The sequence below is a fragment of the Patagioenas fasciata genome, chromosome 4 (assembly GCF_037038585.1).
Source record: "Patagioenas fasciata isolate bPatFas1 chromosome 4, bPatFas1.hap1, whole genome shotgun sequence".
Lineage (NCBI taxonomy): Eukaryota > Metazoa > Chordata > Aves > Columbiformes > Columbidae > Patagioenas > Patagioenas fasciata.
Window position 1 is genome coordinate 77,080,457 of NC_092523.1, and position 6,397 is coordinate 77,086,853.

Here is a 6,397-nt window from a genome sequence, read left to right on the forward strand (position 1 = left end):
CGAGAGGAGACGGGGGGAGGAGGTCCTGAGAGCCGCTCCGAGCCGCTCCTCCCCTCCCTTGCTCTGCTCTGCCCGCCTTCTCTCCACGCAGCCGCCGGGGCGCGATGGCGGGAGCCGCCGGTTCCCCTCAGGACCCGTTAATCTGCAGGGAGGATTCTCACAGAGGGCGGCCCGGCGGCGGGATAACCCGGTAAGAGGAGAAGCCAAACTCCTCACCTCCCATCTTCAAGCCGCCTACCAATTAATTTATGGTTAAAATATTATTTTTTTTTTCTTTCCTGTTGCCGTTACTCAGCAAAATCCTAATTTACACGTGTTGTTTCGCTTGAAGTGTGCACCAGAGTTACCCGCACACGGCTCCATCCCCATAAAGGAGAAAGATCGTTGTGACGAGAAGCTGCTAAATTAATGTGACTGTGATTAAGTTACAAAAGACACACCCATCATTAACCAATTGACATGATAAACACTTCATGACCACCTGCAAAACAAGGAAATGTTTTTCAAGTTTTAGGTCCTTCTGCATTACAAGAGGGAGACAGAAGTCATACATTGTTTAAAGGAGAGTGCTTAATTTATATTTAACTAATCATTAGTAGATGTTTGTAAGTAAGAAACTAAGCAATTATAACTAACATCATCAGTTATTTCTTAGTATAGATGTATGTCAAAATTTTCACAAATTGTAATGCATATGTAATAATTAAGTGAATATAAGCAACACAAGAGCATCCAGTCTTTGCAGCATTTACGGAGGATGATCCCCAGTGTTCCCCAGCGCCAATAAAATGAAGAATGCTGCTTAACAGTATAATTGGTTCTGCTGTTAAGGTTATTTCTTTGCTTCAGTTGTTTTCAGCCTCTCGTCTTTTTCATCAGTGAGGCTATATTCCAAATATTTCGATCCTCTCTTTGTTATGGAGTACGCTGTTGGTCAGTGGGGCTGTCTATGTAATTTATAATAATCCTTCACTCTGTTTTTAGCTCTCGTTTGAAAGGGGGGAAAAAACCTAAACTGTCACCAATTCAATATTCAGTAAGGCAGTAACTAAAATTAGAAAAATAGGCTGTGGCATTGTCACAGGAGGGATGCTGGTTTTCTTCCTGGAAGGAGGAAGATCAGATACCAATAGTGTATAAAAATAAGTGTGACTCATACATACATTATATTTCTTCCATTTACATGGGTTGATGGTGAAAAAGGTACTACCTGTGCTTACAAAGCTAATAGTGCTTATGTCCTCTGAGTATTGATGTCAAAGCTATTGTCAATATGTCCTAAAACATCTTTAACTCCATAACAATGCACGACACTTTTTACTGGTTCATATGAAGAGGAAGCCGCTTTTCAAAAGAATGTGGAGAGATGCCTATTGAGTTGGAGAATAGCTGGGAAAGACTTCAGAGCACGTATTTGCTAGATTCAACCTTAGTGCTGGGATCTGACTCCTTGTTTAAATCTCTGTTGTCTTCCCTCCAGCTGGCAGGCATGGCCTGTGATTTCAGTCACAGCTTCACAGGATCGAATTGATTTCCTGCTTCAGTGTCATTGGCTTCGATGAAACGACACCAGTCCTTCTTCTGACCTTAGTACAGAAAATATTACCCTCGTTTCCTGGCACCCAGATAACTCCCCAGAAGGTGTGATTCAAAATCCAAACTATAACCTTCAGCATTTTCTCCAGTTGTGTTCTATTCTCTATGGTGTCCTGGCCTCACCTTTAATTAAAAATAAATAAATAATATACCTTCTAGGCTTAGACGTTAAGTGAACATTTACACTTACTAGCTCCAGAACAGAAAAGCATACAGCTGATTCTTTTGTCAGAATAAGTATATTCGTATAAAAATACTTCCCATCTCATGACAATGTAATTGGTAAAAAGTGGCTAAGCAGCCTAGCTGATAAGGGGACCAAGGTGACAGATAACAAAGTGTCTCATCCTGGTTTGTTGTGTGATAAACACCTTGACTAGCGTGGTCAAACAACCAAAGGAGTTTGATGCCATGCCATTACTGTTTCTGACAGTTCTTGCCTTCATTTTTATAGTATTGATAATACTTGCATCTGCCTGTTGTTCGTAGAAAGAGAATAATGTGAGAGTGAATTAGGATACATTTCTAGGATGCTTGTAAAATACAAAGATTACAAGTATTATTTTCTTTGAGTGAAAACAGCTACATATCGATGCGTGCAGCTCATGCTGCAACAGCATTTAGGTCCAGATTTTCAAGACAGGCAATGAATTGCCAACCAACATCATGAAATGTATTTAAAGGACACATTCAGACTGTGATTTTACATAGTCCAAATCCAAGTTGTTATTAAAGGCTTAGTTTAACCTTCTTAAAGCAAAGTGTTACTGAACAAGCAGAATCACTCATAAATGATCCACGTTGCTAGCAGGTATTGTGTACAACCCTTGGAAAATCAGTGATCCTTTTCCAAGTAACCAACAAGTGAAGCTGTCAAGCAATGCAGGACAGGCACCTTCACACACTTTAACTGCCACTTTGTGCCATTTAAAGAAGTATACTCATCAATAATAATTTAGGATAGTTTACTAAATGTTGTGTGTATTTAATTCACATATAATTTCATGTCTAACTTTACAATTCATTCCTATTTGTCTCTTTCAATATCCATACTAGGACAATGTTGGTATATGTGTGTGCTCATTTTGTGGTAGCTGACAATGACGCAGGGTAGAAAAAAGAAGAGGACTCCCAACTAGTAGAGGGGGTTCCCTGTGTTACTCCGTTTCATTTATTTGCTGCATTTCTGAAAGGCAAAATAAAAACATGCTGTTCCCTGGCTTACTTGGAGAAGCCAAGGATGCATGTATTAATTAAACAATTTTAAAATAGATGTAATTTAAAGAACAGTGAACCTCTTAATTGAGAAATTAACAAACTTGCTTACTTGTCCTCCTTGTTTGGAAAGAACACAGACCTAGATCAACCTAGAATAACTAATTGTGAGAGATTTGACCTAAGTTGTTTCTTTGGGTTTTTTTTTGTCGTTGTTGTGATGGTTTTTAGTTTTGAACAGCCCTGTATTATCATCCCCATAGTAAAACATTATTTCAAATGCTTTTGTTTTCCAGTTCGGCCTTGATTTCCTGAATTGATGAGTGAAGCGGTTCCCGCCTCCCGGAGGTCCATCCACACGTTGTCTGGTGGCACCCTCATCCTCACCAGGGAAGTTCACTGGCCTTTGCTGTGACCCCCCCTGAGCAGAGCTCTTTTTCTCCGTCAGGCTTTTCACAGCGCTGTCTGGCAGAGAAACACACACGGAGCCGCGTGAGTCACAGATTTTATAGCCCGTTCACGATCCTTGATTGATGTCAACGCTGTGTTCCCGCTGTCCTCCCAACTCCTCCGAAGCGACGTGAGGCTGGGAGCGCGTGAGCTTGGCAAATGAGGGCAGGAGGAGAGGTCAGCGGTGTCTTGTGGGTCAGGGAGCTGCTGAAAAAAAAAACCCTAGAGCATCTGGCAGCTGAGACAGCTGCTGGTTGGGAAGAAAATGGCCACTGAATTTGACATCACTTAATTAAGAGAGTGCCACAGCTCCTGTTCCCCCTCCTCGCTTTGCTTCTGTACATTGCAGCAGTGGGGGCTGAGTAATCGCACTTTCCCAGTGAAGCTCTTGGGTATAGGAGCTGTCTTCTGTTCAGGCTCATTGAAGACACAATTAAATGCCTCTTTGTTTAGCAAGAGCTGAAACAATGCAAAAATGCCACCCAGGAGCGAGACCACATGCAAATGTGCACTATTGTGGCCTGGCCAGATGGTGCAAGCACTGACTGAGATTCTCGTACGCAATGCAACAGTTACGTAGGTTGTGTGCGTGTGTGTGCATGTAAAAAAGAGAAACTGCGCAACCATCACAAGTGCACACAAAGACAAATGTCCCAAAGGTGGCCACCAAAAAAAAAAAGTAGCATGATCTTAAAAAATAGGAGTGAAAGAGAACTGTTGTACAAAAGAGTACCCAGAAGAAGAGATGTACCTGTGGTCAAAGCAAAATAGTCTTACTATGGCCAGACAAAAGAAGCCAAGACTTTATAAACGTCCTTTGAAAATGAACAGAGTTGCACTGAAGAAATACCTGCCTCAATTTTTCTTATTTAAAGAAAAATTATGTGGGATTTCAAAGTCTCTCTAATTCTGCAAGGTGAAAGAGGTTGCAATACATTGTAAGCCTCAGCATCACTCTTATACCTCCCATTGGTGACGATGCAACCTAAATGACTGAAAGGCCCAGTACAGCCTCAGTTCTTTCGTTTTGTTTTGCTTGTTCAAGCCGTGCTGCCTCTTGCAGCGTATGTATTAATACAGCGGATCAAAATTCCTGCTATGATTTAAGAACATTTCTCTCTAAATTCAGCAATGCTATTCTGGTATCCAAGAATCTTAGCATTTTCCAGTAAATGCGTATGAAGCTGGCTGTTTATCATGGGACAAGAACAAAGGAAAACAAGCTACATCATTTTAAGCAAAGTGCTGTTTTATGGAAAGCATTCCTGTTTAACCTATTAAGTTGCAAGCTTTAAAGAGAGAAACTCTGCTGCTTGTAATATTTGAAAGAATCCATGAATGTGTCTAGAAGTGATAAAAACTTTTATTCTTTACTATGGAAACACAATAAAAGTCATGAAGTTCTGCCCCAGTGAATTCAATGGGAATGTTACTGATCTCAACACAGATTTCACCCAGTTTTTGCCATCAAAGCCCAGGCCATAAAAAATAGACGTAGTAATAGTAAAATACTAACAGTGGTTTGTTTCCACCTCAGATATCATGGACAGTACTATGAGACATTAAACATTCTTTTTATTTTCAAAATCGAACGAAGGTGATCATATTCTTAACCACATAAAGCACAACTGCTGTTGTAAAAGTGTGATATCGCTGATGTGGGTGATCTGCTCCATTTCCACGATACCTCTTTGTGTTCTATCTTGATTTTCGTCTTGAAGATGATGTCACTTGCAAGGCAGCCACGTCACTGCTGACGATCTTGCTTTTGTATGTCAGTGACTAGAAGCAAAGATTACAGGAGCTCATAATCCTCTCATTGCTCTTATAAGTTGCAGGATAACTTCTGACGTTGTCTTTACGGGCTTTGTGCCTCTGTAACTCAACAACTCAAAGGAAAACACGCCAAATCACAACACGTGTAATAAGGTTTTCTGAGCTCAGATGTGCTATATTCATCTATCTTATTAAACATCATTAGTGAGCATACCTGTCTTATAGGGGACTTTATTTGGTTATCCTTGTTTTGCATAAGAAAAATGACACAGCCAAATGCTATATGACATTCAGTATCATTTGATGGTTAACACTGATTCACAGTTCTCAGTAAAATGACACTCAAAGCTAGAAAACGGAGGTCTGTACACTTGGTTCATTGAGAATAAAAACACAAAGTTAAATGCAGAAGCTGAAGATAAAATTATCAGAGAGGAAGAGGATTCTGGATGGATTATCTTTATTTATGTTAAGAGACTTAAAGGCAGGATTAAAAGAGGCAAAGAGTGCACACACACGGGTCCTGCACTTGGGTCACAACAACCCCAGGCAGCGCTACAGGCTGGGGGAAGAGCGGCTGGAAAGTGCCTGGCAGAGGGATCTGAGGGTGGTGATTGACAGCAGTTGAACATGAGCCAGTGTGTGCCCAGGTGACCAAGAGGCCACCAGCATCCTGGCTTGTATCAGGAACAGTGTGGCCAGCAGGACTAGAGAAGTGGTTGTGCCCCTGTACTCAGCGCTGGTGAGGCTGCACCTTGAATCCTGGTCAGATTTGGGCCCCTCATCACAAGGACATTGAGGTGCTGGAGAGAGTGCAGAGGAGGGAACGGAGCTGGTGAGGGGCTGGAGCACAAGTGTGATGAGGAGCGGCTGAGGGAGCTGGGGCTGTTCAGCTGAGAACAGGAGCTGAGGGGAGACCTGATCGCTGTCTGCAACTGCCTGGAAGGAGCTTGGAGCATGGAGGGGTTGGGCTCTGCTCCCAAGTAACAAGTGATGGGACAAGAGGAAATGGCCCCAAGTTGCACCACGGGAGGTTTAGATTGGATATTAGGAAAAAATTCTTCCTGGAAAGGGCTGTCAGGCATTGGAACAGGCTGCCCAGGGCAGTGGTGGAGTCACCATCCCTGGAGGGGTTTAAAGGGCGTTTAGACGAGGTTCTTAGGGACATGGGTTAGTGCTGGAGTTGGGTTGGGTTATGGTTGGACTCGATGATCCCGGGGGTCTCTTCAACAGAAAGGATTCCACATTCTAACCGCCCCGTGTGATGTGCCCGCCGGGCCCGTCTGCGGCCGATGCCGCATCTGCACGTGCTCCCGCCGCTTGTCCCGGGCACGCGCGGTTCAAACGGCCGCTCTCGCGC

General features: G+C 42.8%; 1 long non-coding RNA gene across 1 annotated transcript; it reads left to right on the forward strand.

Annotated features, from left to right (window-relative positions):
- LOC139827859 (uncharacterized) lies at nucleotides 1–4,677 on the forward strand. Its single transcript, XR_011738949.1, has 2 exons — nucleotides 1–190; nucleotides 3,108–4,677. It is a non-coding gene; the product is annotated as an uncharacterized lncRNA (long non-coding RNA).
- The last annotated feature ends 1,720 nt before the right edge of the window (nucleotides 4,678–6,397 follow it).